The following is a 17,118-nucleotide window of genomic DNA, read 5'->3' on the forward strand; positions in this document are numbered from 1 at the left end:
TTGGAAAAGCTTGTTTTCACGTTGCTCACTCCGAAAATTTTCCGTAATGAAGAACAAATACAAAGACAAACTGTTAAATAAATTCCTAGCTTTTAGTTACTAAGTCTTCTAAGCTTCCTTCAACCATTTTATTGAACACTGGTGTTAATATTTTATAATAAGCTCTGTCCATAGGGACTTAAACATTCTATGTAGCTATTTTCAAAGGTATAATTTAGTAGTGTTTAATTCAGATAAGCTATGGCGAGAATGAAGGCTTCTAATAATAAATCAAAAACAAGGGAAAATCCTGACATACAAAGCATAGCTAACTGGCACTATAAAGGGACAAGTTTCTTATCAATAAAAAACACACCAATCCTTTGAAATAGGATAAAACATCTACAATAAATAAATATGTGACTGAAACTGCATAGACATGTAAGTTTACATACATTTTTATTTGCAATTCACACCAAAAATATTTCACAAAATAAAAAGCAATCAATTGTTGAAATGAGTTAGTTTTGAAAATTTAAATGAAATTAGTAATTTTGGCATGTAGGTTTACACTTGAAACCTCTTAACCGTGGAAACGGTTAAAATATTTTTAAACATTAATCTTGTATTTTATATACAAAGACATGTTTTCTTTAACGTTTACTATTAACCTAATGTTTCATAATAAATACAACTAGTTATCACTGTGAATCAAGAACTCTTTGCTAAATAAAACTTTCTTCACTGGTGTCAGATTTTTTACTACAATGAACATAACATTTAGAAAGCTGACAGTGTACTTTGGTAAATCTTCATACCAGCAGGGCTGTAATTAGGCAATTTAATACCATGATCAGGCTATGATAACAGCAAGCTTTCTTTTTAGTTATTTTGTCACTCCTCACTACTGTCTCATTCTACTTCAGGCTCTGTACGTAGCAGTTAGAAAAAAAACAACTTCAACAATCTTAACTTACTTCACGACTGATAATCAAGTATTGATGACCAGATGACATTTGGTACAAATAACAGATTGTGTCAGGTACTTTATGAAAATTACAGGCCACATGATAAATGTCGAAATTAGTTTTAGTTTGTACCAAAACTTTTCTTGCTTGCTCTTGCAAAATTCATACTTGTTTCACAATAACACTTGACTTACTGTAAACATTGGCTTTAGTAAAATTGTTCGCCTGTTAAAAATATATCAAAAGTTAAACATTTTTTTTAAATGTAATATCAAAATTTAATGTAAATAAACAGATACATATATAAATCTTTAATAATGCAATAAAAATATGCTAGCCCATTAACTTCCATGCATTGGCAATTTACTGAAGCAATATTTTGTCTAAATATTAATAGTTATCCATTTTTAGACGAAAGTCAGAACAGCTATTAAAAGAGCCAGAAATAAATTTGGCATATTTAAAGAATATATGACAGTAACATGTATAAAACACATAGTTTATTGCAATTATTTAATTATGCCATCTAGTGAGAAAAAATAAATTATGAAAATGTTCTATAAAGTCTGTAAATGTGTACAGTTGAGGAAAACTGATACTAAATATTCTTCCACCATTATTTGAAACAAAAAAGACAAACACTGTCACAAAGATGCATTTACTGTCTTTTAATTATTAACTTAAAATTTTGCTACTCACAGTTTTCATTTTTGTAGAAGCTGATTCACAATTTAGTTAAATTGTACAATATTTTACTTGAAATAATAAACAACTGTTATAATAATCAATATGTCCAACCTATTTAATAATGATTAAGATTCAATTTTGCATTAAAATTAAATTTTACAAACATATAAATGGAAAATCTGAAAAGTAGATTTGGCATTTTATTAGCTAAAAGATGAGTACGATTATAAGATTAAATAATACAAATTTGGTCTTGTGAAACTCAACCTGTTCAGTTCAGATTGAAGACATTTGAAAATAATGATTTTCTAAGGATTATGGTATATAAATATTCACTATGTATTTATTTATAAAATAACGAGCTGTCATTTTTACATATTCACAAGTAACTCAGATTCGAATTTTTTTACCATAATTTTTAGACAAGTAAAAGACTTATGAGCACAATTATTTTTGTGATTTTCTCATGTAAATAAAAAAGTTAGTAACTTAAGAATATCAAAAAATTAAAAATATAAATATTGATAATACCAATATAGACAAAGTTGTAAATAGCTTAATAATGAGATAAATGACATGAAAAAAAACAACACCTAGATGTAAGAATAATGATGAAAACACAGTTGTAAACTTACGGTTTGTAAATCTTGACCTAATTCCAAATGAGGCTTAGCTGACAGCTGAGAATGCTCAACCAACTGAGCATTTCCAGAATTTCTTGTGGTCTCAAGAACAGTAATAATGCCCAATATAAAATGTTACATACGAGTTGAACCTGAATTCCTGCAAACTTGGTCATATTAATTCTGTCATGTGGTATTTTACTCTTCAATATCAGAATCATTGGAATTATAACACGGTTGTTCCACTGACCAGACAGCTGATAAAATCCCTTGTTAGCAAAGCCATTTAAGATATTTAGTAAAATTATAATTCATTTCTCTTGACAGTAACTCACATTCAGAGAGTAAAAATTACTGTAATGATTTGACACTAAGCAGTTCCTTTCTATTCATTTATACAGTAAAATTAGATTTTGTACAGTAATTTACAAACTTCAACATAAAGCAGTAAAAGATTCAAGAGTTGTCTTTACATCCAAACAAAAATACTCAACTGTAAATGAGGTTTAAAAATTTCTGTACATGAAGCTATACAAATGTATGAACAAAGAATTTGATTCTTCAAGGCTGTTCTCGTACACTTAACCTTAAAAAAAAAGTGAAAATTTAAACTTGCCCTCTGTCTGTCCTTAAAAAGTAATCAATTCCCTTCTTTTTAAAGTGTCAGCCTCCACTACTGCCAATGACAACTTTTGCCTTAAGCCAACCACCCTTTAAGAAAAACCCAAACTGTATTAACTGGAACTCAAAATTTTTTTTTAAGATCTTAAAATTTCATTCTGTTTTCATTCAAATCCAACACACAGAAATCAGAGGCTATTATTTTATTAATCCCTCAGATAATTTTGTAAACTTCAATATCATTTTTGACTCTTCTTAATGACAGCAAATGTTTTTAAAGAAATACATGTATGAAGTAATCCTTCTATCTCCAGAATACTCCTATCAGACCTACTCTGAATACTTTCCCCACACAGTAGTGTAGGAAGAAGTTGCAAAGTAGTTGTGCTTGGCTAGACATGCCAATTTTATAGGGAAAGATTGTAAGTACAAGAAACTGCTTTTAGCAGCTTACGTGCTACCAAAGACAGCTCAATCTATGATTGTCTGTTCACATTTGTAGTATAACAGTAACACTAAAACAATTTAGTACATTATGTCAAACCTTTGTTGTTTTTACCTCTGGAGATATCTATATCATACACTGAAATGATCAATTTTTCTCGTGTCATTACACCTGTCTCTAAGAGCAACACAGCTGTATTGATTAGATTCCAATAGCAATTTCAAAATTTCAGCCTTCCTCCACAGCAAAAACTATGTACAAAAGCATTAATACACAAGAATTTCCACTCCATTACTCTTCTTTTTCCCCTTTCAAATTCTAATACCAAACAAGACACTAGTGCATTGATTTCAGTGTATTTAAAAGCAAATCCTAGTTCACTCTGCCACATATTCGTTCAAGATAATATAAAAGAGTGAAAAAAATAATGAAATTATAAAGCTTCGGCCATAATCAATTATGGAATTAACTTATTCCATCATAATTTAGATTCATATTATTTATATCTTAATATATTGCTAAAGATAATAATAATAATTATGTTCACTACAACGTCTTATGTGTCTGTCATATTCAAGTCTTTTATATTTAACATAAACACCTAAATTAAATGTTCTTAAACAATGGTCTACATTCAGACTGCTTATTGACTGCAGAAAGATGTAATTATTGAAAAGATTTGGTTTGATTTGTTTTGAATTTTGTGCAAAGCTACACAAGGGCTGTCTGCACTAGCCATCCTTAATTTAGAAGTGTGAGACTAGAGAAAAGGCAGCTAATCATCACCACCCACACCAACTCTTGGGCTACCCTTTTATCAATGAATAGAAAATAAAACACTGGAGTCAGGTTGTGTCGGTAAGGAACAAAACTTTATCAGAAATATACAGCGTTTGAACAAGCTGATGTCATGTACCTGATGATAACAGTGGGAAAATGTATTTACAGAATGGAAAATTATGACTTGCAAGTTGGTTTTTCTACAAGGGAAAATAATGCTTGTTGGATCTCGGCTCTCTTGCGACAGAATATTAACGGCACAGTTAAAGAGAGATGAACTATTAAAGTTTTGATTTCAGAAAACTACGTAGAGACTACTAAAAACTTGCAAGACAGTTCTTTAATCCTTTCGTTTAGTTTACTTACAGATTAACTATACTGCAACTTGTGTGCCAAAGAATAATTGCACCAGTGGATCGAAACTTCATACCTGTTCTAAAAAATATTACTCATTGTACAAGCCGTATCTTGTAATATGATACAAAACAATTCTTCATCCGATGTTATTTGCTATTTCTTACCTGTGAAAGATAAAATCTACATTACATACAACCCACGAGCTCAGACACAATATCATGGTAAATGCTTGAACTTCTACCAAACAGCTCCATGAAGAATATTCACAACTGTAATAAACAGAAAAACAGTAAGATCATTTATAACAAGCAGTTAGGCACTGATGTTTAAAGAATGGAGGCTGAATTGTTCATTGTAGAAACTGATGAGTGTTGGAGATGAATTTTAATGAAGGAGAAGTAAAAGATTATGTGGTATAATACAAGAAAAAAAAAACACGTTGTACACTATGAATGTAGTGTCACAATATGACACTAAAAATTGTACTATTTGTTTGACTGATTACAGATAGTTTGACCAGTGGCAGATTTAAAGTTCTGAAAGGCTAGGGACTAATACTTTTTTGTGAGCCATACATCCCATGCAATTTTACATAGATTAAAATTATCAATGGTCTCTGGGGCTGAGCCCCCTACCTAAATACAGCACTGGGTTTGACAACTAGGATATGCATGCTTTAACATACGAGGTTAAAACACACACACACACACATCGTCTTAGAAAAAAAACATTGTAACATTGGGGTATGAATTATTCCTACTATGATTTTATAAGGTATAGAGATCTATTCACCTGTGTTGACACAGTAGGGATTTCTGTTCATACAAAATAAAATACTGTAGTTTTTCTACTCATGCCTTGGTATGTTATGGAATTTGTTGTCTTAGGAGTAGGTAAGGTAATAAATCCACCATCATATAAACTGGTAACATGTGGAGTTCTGACGAGCTGGCAAGTAGCTCTCCTTTTATTAACACGAGTAATAGCTGAGAGTTTATATGCTGACCAGTTAGTATGTTATAACGTATGCCAATCTCATTTAGTAAGATTGAACTCTTTTTTTGAAAAGCTAATAAAGTTGAGAGTTATTAAGAACAGAAATAGTGTCTAACAACTTATGGATGAAATCAAAGAAGGATATCCATAATTATTAAATCCAGTGCAAATAAAGCTTTCACTCAGTACCAAAGCTTATCAGGCCAGCTGGGATACAATAGACATACTAGTGGTTTCGATATTGTTTATATTTTCAGTTATGGTGTGACTCACATTAGTTAATTGAATTGATATGATTATCAATTTTATTTTATTGATTGACAAATCAGATTTTTAAGCTACAGATTAAAAGCATAATAAAAGCATGAAATTGGTTTGGTTTGAACTTCATGCAAAGTTACCTAATGGCTATTCTGAGCTAGCCATCACTATTTTAGCAGTGGCAAACTAAAGCAATGTATCTCAGCCGGATTTGTCAGATAATCCAGGTGTTTGGACTTTGATCGTCATGACCTCATTACCTCTACAAGGGTGAGACTTTATGTTTGTTGGCAAAATTCATCATAATCCATGACAAAGGTAATGTGTGTACTTCTCAGATACCTGGAAGACTCAAAACAGAGTTGAATCTGCACAAACTGCTAATGTTCCTCCTGGAAACCTGCTCACAACCCACCATTTAAAAAACACTTAACCAAGAGCAATCATAATAATTTAACAATGTTTTAAACAATCTCTTCTACAAAATCCGACGTGCACCTGTTATTTACAGGGAGATATCAGTTTTCTTTATTTAATGTTCTAGTAATAAATATCTATACTTGTAACACTTGAATTGTGAAACATAAAATGCTTATAAACTTTATAAAAATGATCAGGTACGTGAACGATTATATATTTGATCCAATATTATAAATGTTTCAAATTTTTGCAAGGTACCTTTTTTATTATTATATAAATTCGGAGGTAATACCTGAATATTGTTCATTCAGAATTTTTTACTTAGGTTACAAACTAACAAAATAATCCATAGTGGGGATTCTGGTTATTGCAAATTCAACAATATTCAATACACAAATGAATATTACAACAATAAAACTGTAATGAATCTTTCATAATCAAAACCAAGAGTTTCAGTATATTTATCTTAATAAAAATGTCTACAAAATTTACCTAGATGATGAAATTCATCCAGGTTTTTCACAGAAATTAAAATTAAACTGCAACTTATTTAATTATATCGTACTGTGTGTATGTATTTACACATACATATTAGCATGACACTAACAAAACCTAATCAATATTCAAGATTTTAATTAAACAAAGACAGTAAACCAGATACTTAAAATTTTAACACAAATTACAACAACATTCTTCTGAGTCACAGAACATCTATCCAATACCTACCTGAATAATTATATTGACAAATTAATTACAAATTTACACTCACCAAAAAAAGGCAAAACATTAAGTAGATCAGTATACTGTTTAGTAGAAAATACATTTTGCACCAGTCCACCTTCAGGAAAAAATTACTTATTGTTTTAATAACCAGGAAACCAGCTCTAGTTATATGCTTGAATGATGAAAGCAGCTTTCTATAACAGAGAATAAAGAATGTTTTCGAACATATGATCATTTATATCACAACACAAAAAAGCATTCTCTAAATAACAATGTAACTTAAGATATTGTACCACTCACTAAAGCAAAATGGTACCTATGTACAATTGACAGAACAAGTGTTGTGATTGTTAAAATGAAAAATGTCAAACAAGTTCTTACATGAGAAATTTCAAATCACCATAACTGAATTCTACTATAGAGCAACATCCAACTAAATATAAATACACGTACCCTTGTACCTTTTTCATTTATTACAACTCATCCAAACATACATAATCTAAGTTTACAAAGCTAACAAATGAGTAAATGCTTCCTTTTGTTCAGAAATTCCTTTTTTTTCATGCGCATACAACAATTTCACAGAAAAGTTGGTAGATTTTTCACTTTGAAAGGTTGCTACTGCCTATTTCTAGAATAGGACAGTGTTTCAGTCTATTCTGACCCCAAGAAACCCTTGCTATAGAAACCCAAACATTACCCCACTCTAGAAACTGGCAGGTGCAGTCCATAAAAGCCAAAACCTGTACCATGTCTACACTGCTTAAAATACCCTCACAACAAGAGAAAACTTGATCATAATATAATTGAATTTGATTAAATTTACAAGAAAATATTTGCTAAACAAGCTTTCTCCTGATGTGACCCATTACTTACTAAAGTTTACTTCATGCATCGTTGTAAAGAACCTCCTTTGAAACTCTTCAACAACTTATAACTAACACACAGACAAAGTTTATTAAACGTCATTAAAAGTTACATTATTTAATGGAATAAAGGAAAGAGTAATCCTAGGTATTACATTAATAATCATTTTACAGTCTGATAAAGATGCATACAAAGGCATGTCTTTGAAAAGAATTGCAGGAAATTCAGGATATGCATGTTCATATAGCCTTGCATTGTCATTATAGGCTGCAGTAACTTTAAATGTTCAAGTTTCTATACATGTAACATGGTTCAGAAGTCTACAGGAAAACTAGAGTATTCACTATTAACTAATGAGTTGCTTATCCTTCACCAACTATAATCACAACCTATATTCCAGTTGAAAAGATGCAGCAGTCTAATAAGTAAAAATGTTTACTGGTTTATTACCTACATTAAATTTAAATCAGTGTTAAAAATAATAATTTAAATATATCAAATAATATGAACAATAACAACAAAAAACTCGCAATTTTAATGAGACATACACCCTGACCTCCCAGTGGGCCATAGAAATAGTGAAGGTTCCTTTTGTAAAAATATAGTGAAAATTATGGTTTTAGAAATCCAAATGACAGATGTTAGATTTATAAATTCATAGTTCACCAATAATAAATGTGAATTTGTATACCCATCTATACAATTTCCATTACCATATCTGAGATGACAGAGATTTTACTATGGAACTTCTGATAATTTTCTTCATAGTCTGAATTCTCCCCTCCAATTGAACATGATGCAAAATCTTTATATTTTCATGAATAGGTCATTAAACTTTGTTTTGAACTAGTCTCTGCAAAAGTAGACAATGAGAAGTCAGAAAAATATATTTGTACTTTTAAAAGTTTCACTGGGAGATCGGTGGGTTGTAGCTATAAGTGACACGGAAGAATAAAAATACTGAAAGGAATCATCTAATTTAGTTATTCTAAATAATTATTGGATGAGAAACGATTATTGTAGGATATCTCTTGAACAATGAACTGAACAAATTATAAGAAACTAAAGAAACTGTATTGTCAAAAATGTCAATGACAAAAAGACTTAACTTTATTACTTTGAGACAGGAAACTGATGTTTGATTTTCCTTTTATACCATTCTAAAATCTAGCATCTGTTTCATGACAACCGCAAAAATAACCTCATTTTCTCAATAATGTTTTTTTTTTCCTTTTAAAGGATGAATGAGAGCCATCTTTACCAAGCTGATGAAACAATAAAATAGCTTTGTTTAAAACATGTCACTGGTTTCCACTATGTGTCATGTAGGAATGCATCCAATATGAAGCGGCTGCCACCGATACACGACACTAAGTGAATTGCATTGTAAAGTTATTATTGCATGGGTGGCAGCTTAGCTGTCTGTAACGTAAATTTTAAGTTTGAAGTTGTTGCAATCTAGCCCCAGAGCTTTAGGTTTTTCAGTCACTTCTTCAGAACTGTCAGCTCCATCTTCTTGGTAACAACGACCATCATCCAAGCTGTCACTATCTTCAGTTTGTTCTTTCTGAGATGTTGAAATTTCTTGGACTTGTTGGAAAAAAAGAAGACAAATATGACAAAATATTTTTGTTTTCAAAGTCTGCACTTTAAAATTACATTTCAACATAAAATATTTTGTAATATTTTCATATGAATAAATGAGTTTACACTTCTTTCTAAAGTGAATGGTTTTCACATAAAATAAAATGCCACATAATATATCACTTCAACCTCATTTTATCTTAACTGTATAAACTAAATTGAAATAACACATATGTCAAGATACAACTTAATAAAACTATAACAGTTTACATTCCGTGAAGTATTCTCTTAATTATCAGCTGACAGGCATATCTAGTTCCCCTTTATTGTTGTTTTGAAAATTTTGGTACTTAAAACAGATGGAATGCTAACCTCATAGTTTTTTAAAACTAACCTTTTCAGACAATCCTAAAAATATTAAATTATATTATGAACTGGATTTTATCTCAGCCAATCCACAACACTGATATTTTACTTTGGAATCACACATGAATATAATGCGCTTCTTATCAGAGATCATTTTTCTGTTAGCATAACATACTGACTTCGGTTAGAAAACTGCTATACCTTACAGTACATATCCATTGATATTTAAGGTCATGGTAATATACAACTCTTAATAACACAAAATATTGTGCCCAAATAACAGAGCGTGACCCACTCTATAATATCGTCCACAACTCCATCTACATTAGTACAACACAATCATGATCAATTTGTTTGTCTTCCTGTCCCTGGATCTACACTATAACATTCTCCACAATTCCATGCTGATTATCTTCATGCTTCTAAACCCATGTTCAAGAATGATTTTGACAATAGATAATACAAGAGTTATATATTTATCATCAAATTCTCAGTATTCTGGAGTTGAAAGAATATTGTAAGTGAAAGAATGGTTGAACATTCTTGAGAATGACATGCACCAGGCCCTTCATGGAGAGCAGACTGCACAGACCTCACAGATGGTATCTGTTCACATGGCCAAAGCACGTACAATAAAGCCACTGTAACATACATGATCCTCTACATTTTTTTCCAAAATACCTAACACATTCATGTTTGACATGCTACTACAACAGTTTTGGCTGAATTCAATGTATTTTTAGACGTTGGTCTAATGCAAAAGATCAACCCAACTATTTTACATTGAATTGATGTGTTGTATTTTCTTCAACACAATTAATCTATCTACCTTATGAGCCTATTTCTTGATGTTTACAGAGTGTATTTGTACAACACACTGTATTTGTACAAAACACATCATAGTGTTTTTTGATGTCAGTGTATATACCGTAAATTCCGGCGTATAAGTCGAGGTCTATAAGTTTGGCCTAAAAATCATGATTTTGACATGTACTGCCGTATAAGTCAACCCCCTTCTCTGGCTCAAATCGCTTGGTCGGAATATTTCAGTCGGCATGAGCGGCGAGGTGTAGCTAAGGAAGTGATATTCAATAATCACCTGCGTCATCAGCAGACTTTGTCAGACGGCGCCATTTTCAAGAATTCTTATTATCCGCTGTGACTAGCTACGCCTCGCCTCTGGTCGGCATAAAAATGACAGATTTGCACTTTACAACAGAGAGCAAAAGTTCTGTCACTACGTGTTCTGAGAATTCATTTTTGCTGACTCATTCATGCGCTTCGCCGCGCTTTCACTTACGTGACGTTTCGTTTGCCAAAGTAAAGTGAGAAATCTGCGTTGATTGGCCAACATGACATGCTTGCTCGACAAATAAGGCTTTCACTAAAAGAAGAAGTGTCACGTTTTATGCACCTTACGGTATTCCTGTCTAGACAAATTTATTGATTTTCTTTTATCTGGTGTGTCTAACCTTGCTACCCTTAGCTTGGAAATTAGCTGACCAATCGGCTCTGAATGAATTTTTAACTGTCTATCCAGTTTCAATTTCCAGTTTCAAAATGTCAGTTACAAATTTCAGTGACAAATTTTTAAATAATTATAAATCGTTAAACAAGCAAGATGTCCAGTCAACCACGAAGAAGGATGAAATATGATGCAGCATTCAAGATAAAAGTCGTTCAAGCAGCCAAAGACAGTAGCAACAGCGCAACAGCTCGGCGCTATTGCATAAGTGAAAAATTGGTCAGAGATTGGAGGAAGGCAGAAAACACTATCAAAGAATTGCCCTTAACCAAATGTGCGAATCGTGGTCAAAATCAAGAAAAATGGCCAAGATTAGAGAAGGAAATAGCGACATGGGTGTTATCTGAACGTCAATGTGGCAGAATCGTAACAAGAGCCCTTATCCGACTGAAAGCTTTACAATGGGCAGCTAAGAATAAAGAAGACAGCATGGATTTTAAGGCAACAGTCAGTTGGTGTTCTCGTTTTATGCATCGTCATGATCTGGTCATTCGTCAAAAGACAAAAATTGCTCAACAGCTACCGAAAGATTTGGACTACAAGATCACGCAATTCCAGACCTTCGTCATCAATCAAAGAAAACGAAATGAATACGATATGGCTCACATTGGAAATATGGACGAAACGCCCATTTTTTGATGTCGTCGGCAACACTACAATTAACAAAAAAGGAGAAAAGACAGTTCTGGTGAAGACCACAGGGCACGAAAAACAACACTTCACCGTCGTATTGGCCTGCCTCGCCGATGGAACGAAACTGCCGCCTATGATAATATTTAAAAGAAAACGATGCCAAAAGACAAGTTTCCGCCAGGAGTCGTGGTTCATGAACAAGAAAAAGGATGGATGGACAATAGTGGATGTGTCAAATGGATTAACGAAGTGTGGGCCCGTCGGCCAGGCGCCATGCTTAAACTCATATCATTGTTAGTGTGGGACATGTTCAAGTCACATTTAACGGATACTACGAAAAAAAGCATTAAAATCGAAAAAAACAGATATGGCGGTGATTCCAGGTGGATTAACATCTGTACTGCAACCTCTGGATGTATCGTTAAATAAACCATTTAAGGATTCTATGCGCACCAAATGGAATGAGTGGATGGCATCGGGTCAAAAAACTTACACTGCCGCCGGAAATATGCGTGCTGCATCTTTGCCTACAGTGTGTCAGTGGGTAAAAGATTCCTGGGTCTCTATTGATCTAAAAATCGTTGTCAACTCATTCAAAAAATGCTCAATTACCAATGCGATGGACGGTACGGAGGATGATATGTTATGGGAAGAGGATGACGATATCCCCTCATCATCAGTGGAGCATGACATTATTCCAGAAGAGGATCCTTACGATGACCATTTGAATGGTGAGGAATGGGACTTTGTGTTTGATTGATCTCATGTTGAGTAGGATTACTAGTATTTTACAAATAAATACCTATATGTCATATCATATAATTTTGATTTGCGATGGTTTTCTCAAATCTGAATTTACTAGAATTCATGTCATGAAAAACGTCACCGCCGTATAAGTCGAGGATGGATTTTTAAACTTGAAATTTGGTGTTAAATTTTCGACTTATACGCTGGAATTTACGGTATGCATAAAGTATAACTTCTTATATTAAACACATTGCTGTCTTTCATTTATTCTTAAAATTTATATCATATAATAATTTGTGTATGCTGAGGCTCTGCTCCATGACTATGTACAAAACAGTTCTTTTTCCACATATCTTTTGTACAGTTTGAACAACATATAAAGGTTTTTTCTTTTATTTTGAGAACATACAAGGGTGTAATCAAAATGTTAAAAAATAACTATTCTGACTTATTCTAAGTTTGCCTGATCATTCATATTATATACATATATATACATTTTTTCCTTACTGTATATACCATGCATATAGATACACTGTATGTGTAAACTATCTATTAACTGATAAGTATGTAATTTGGCAAAACTACATTTTACTGATTGATTAATAAAATATATATACTGAAACGTTTAGAACTTTCCATTAATAATATTGTGACAACATGGCTTTCTGATAAGCTCACTTCCATTGGGTTTACTGTAATGGTCAAAGAGCTACCATCCCATGCCATTTCATGGTCATCTGAGCAGTTGCCTTGCAATTGATGATGGGATGTATGAATTCTTATTACTCTCAATACAATCATAAACACTAAACACCCAACACAGATGATAATAATGACAGTGACAGTTTGACCTGGAAATAAATATTTTTCATATTAGTTTGCCAGTTATACAAAACACTCAATACAGATGATAATACATGTTTGCTCTCAACATCAGGTTTAGCCAGGTGGAGGATGGCTGGAGAAAATATGGGGTAACTAAAGTACATTTTGGAGTGGCTATAATCTCATACTAATTTGTGTGTTATATATCTTTGTGAAGAAACAAACTCACATGGTTGACAAATATGTATTGCAAGATAATGCTTAAACCTGGATCTATGGCGGATTTTATTATGCATTACACAAGTTCACTATAATTTTTACAAATGTAAGATATCTTTACACTATTCAAATATTCCACATTTTAAGTATAAAATTCAATAATATTCTGTCTAAGATGAGTTTAGAAGTTTTACTGATTATATCAATTGTTTAAAAACATTGAAGTCTAGATTTATTTCCTTGGTATGCTGTTTAGAGTAAATATTAGGGAACAAATTGTAATATGTTGACATCTTGTTACCTTTAGTTATTACTATTATTATATTTCGTCAACATTTGCCATATAACAATTCCATTTCTAGTATGACATTATCATTAGTTTATTTACAATAGTCTTTAAAATATTAATTTCTTAGTTACATTAACAACTGCTATTTCTTTTCTTTTTCGCTACTATTATTTTCATTGAATTTCCTAGAAACTTTTTGGATTTTACTGAAGATTTAATGTAATTTATTACTTCTTTTGTGTGTTTGTTACAGGGTTAGTTAAAATAAGTGTGTTAATGGCTTATATATATCACATTATATTTAACATGTTTTCTCTGTATTACACTCAATATTGTTACACTTGCATGCATTATTTAAATTTTACTTACTTATCATTCTTTATGTTCATAAACATTAGTTTTTGATTGTATTATTGGAAAATTACTGTCCTTGACTGAAACAATTATAGGTTTCTCACATATTGTCAGAGACGTTACTTGTGTCAGAAGCTAGAAAATAGGGATAGCTTACTGAGTTTTCTTTTATCAAAAGATGTACTAGGGAAAAATAGAGAAAAACCAGGCATGTTTACACTAAGGTTACTTTTTCCAAACAAGTTTATGACAGTAGTTCGAGTGTTTGTGTTCCCTCAGTAAGGAATATACTACATTAACTTTTATTAACAATATTAATTACAATGCTTATTACTTCTTATTTTGAGTCATTCTTTATTATTATACTTTTATTGCAAAATTCTGTTTTGCTTTGTCAGCTTCATATATATTTAGGACTAAGCCAAATATCCTAAACTGGCTGAACTTCATGAAATATCAGTAGAATTCTGGTTGACACTATGATTAACAGTGACACAACCCAATTTATGAAAAAATGTATTCTAATTGCTATAAATGAGAATATAAGATGAGCATATTTATTTATCCATGCTTGTTTCTAAATAGATTTTTAGTTTCTCTCAAAGTACACAGCTCATTCTCATCAGACTTAATATTAATTAAAAATATGTCACACAATGTAATCAGAAAGAGCATTCTCCTAAATCATTTAATCACTAACTCACTGAACACTTTCAACCTCTTTGTATTTCAATGAGACTGACAATGTTCAAGACTCTTTGAGTTTTGCTAATCAGCCTACAGAACTCAGAAGTTATCTTTGTTCTTATAATGCTACACAAGCAATAAATGAGTTATGAGACAATGGTGACATGAGCAACAAACTGATTATTTGTATTTTCCCATGGTTAAAAACATATATATATATCAATTATTTTATTAATAGTTAATTGTTGGATTATGTACATGATTAAATAATTCCTCATACTCCTTAAATAAATTGATTACTAGAAGATATGAGGCCACATAAGAAATGGTATAGTTTATGGTATGGTGATTAGACAAACAATGAGTGGGTATTCTGTACTGTTCACAAACCTCATTTACTACATGAAATATATAAGTAGAAATGCAACTTACTAGCTGAAGTTCTAGCAATGGCTTCACTTTTTTCTAATATTTACTTGTGACATATGCTGCTTGCAGTTGTACCTGGTCGTCATGTTGCTCAGCATGAGCAAACACAGCTTGATTCATACAATTTAATACCTCATGACTGGGCTCCACATGAGGATGAATTACTATGAGCTACACAAATGTTATTAAAAATTAACTGTCAATGTCAGAATATAGAAATACTTTACCATAAATAAAAATGTTTACTATCTGTTTACAGTATTATCTAAAGAAAATTTTCTCTTGAAATCAACAACATTTTACCTTAAAAAATAACAATGATGTTGTTTAAAGGTGAGGAATAAAAGGGATATTTTACATGGATATCACACTACACACTAGTTGAAACACAACCAACTCTTTTAATTTAGGTCAGTAAAAGTATTTGTTGGTTTGTTGTCGAGTACAAAACTACACAATGAGTGTGCTATGTCCATCATTGGTATAAAAATCTGATTTAATGTTATGAACCTCCTAAGTTACTACTGAGCACTCCAAGAATTAACTTTAAATTAATACACTATAAAACAGTCATAACTAAATATATGAGTAAAGTCTAAACACATATTTACCTCTTTTTCTTAGATGAAGTTTATACAGTAACAGCAAAAACTTGCTAAATGTTTCATTGTACACTTCTTGGCTCTTAATTTAATCCTGGCTACAATCAGTTTGGTTTTCTACACAGAGCAACTTAATGGTTTCCGAAAGTCAAGATTACTAATACCCAGTACAAATACCACAAACATACATACATACTAACAGCAATATAGAAACTCTTGTGACCATTAACATGGATTCTTACTAATGTTGAGTGTAAATCCGTAGTTTATTTGGGCTCACACTTTACATTTGTATGAATCTATAGTTTGGATTTATTGCAAAGCTATTATAGATTTCTCCATCATCCCTTGTGTCCAGACAGCCAGTCATTATCTCCTATGTCAGTCTTACAATACAACTTGAAATGTGGGGAATATTTTGTGAAATGGCACAAATTCAAACTTAGTTTAACAGCTTCAAAATCCAAAACTATACAATGGGGCTGACTCACACCTCCTACTTAGATGAAAAAGTACTGTATTATATTTAAGTGTATAATAACTTTCATATGGAATGACAGAGCATTTAAGTCCCTTTTCTGAAACATTTGGCCAACGCCCCCACTTTTTGTGTTACAAGATACTATAATCAATGATTTTGATATCCGTATAAATTATCATAACAACTAAAACAGCGCTATTATAGTGTGATAAGATGCCTATGTACATACAGCTCTATTATAATGTGATATAACAGCTAAAGTTTTCACATCTTTAACCCCTGCATAATAACTTATGAAACACCAGTCTTCTATAATACATAGAGTCATATCAAGTCTTCAAGAGGTCTCATTTCACTGTTTATTTTAAATGATGAAACAATAGATATTTCAAACAAAAAACCTTGTAGTGTATCTCAGACGAATACCCCTGTTGTAAAGATGCTTTAATAAAAACTGTTAAAAGTGGACATATATATAATTATATTCTAAAATCAGTTTGTTAAAACCTATCACAGATTGCCATTATTAAAGCAACTCAACAAAAGGATCATGGTGATGAAGTGCTACATGTATCAGATTTGTACGTGTCAGAGTTCACAAAGTTCGAATTTGAAATCCATCTTGAGATTTTTTCCATGAATCTGTTTTG

The 17,118-nt window shown here is 31.7% G+C and overlaps 1 long non-coding RNA gene across 4 annotated transcripts; it reads right to left on the reverse strand.

The window, feature by feature from the left end:
* Nucleotides 1-451: 451 nt before the first annotated feature.
* Nucleotides 452-16,730, reverse strand: LOC143238970 (uncharacterized). 4 transcript variants are annotated; one of them, XR_013020868.1, is made up of 6 exons: nt 15,997-16,730; nt 15,389-15,556; nt 8,441-9,317; nt 6,907-7,054; nt 2,270-4,729; nt 452-1,172 (listed from the first exon to the last, which is right to left on the reverse strand). It is a non-coding gene; the product is annotated as an uncharacterized LOC143238970 (long non-coding RNA). The 4 variants fall into 4 exon arrangements; XR_013020867.1 differs by having other exon boundaries at nt 453-1,172; nt 2,270-2,526; nt 4,625-4,729; nt 6,907-9,317; XR_013020869.1 differs by having other exon boundaries at nt 454-1,172; nt 4,625-4,729; nt 6,907-9,317.
* Between the last annotated feature and the right edge of the window lie 388 nt (nt 16,731-17,118).

This window comes from Tachypleus tridentatus, chromosome 13 (assembly GCF_004210375.1).
Source record: "Tachypleus tridentatus isolate NWPU-2018 chromosome 13, ASM421037v1, whole genome shotgun sequence".
Lineage (NCBI taxonomy): Eukaryota > Metazoa > Arthropoda > Merostomata > Xiphosura > Limulidae > Tachypleus > Tachypleus tridentatus.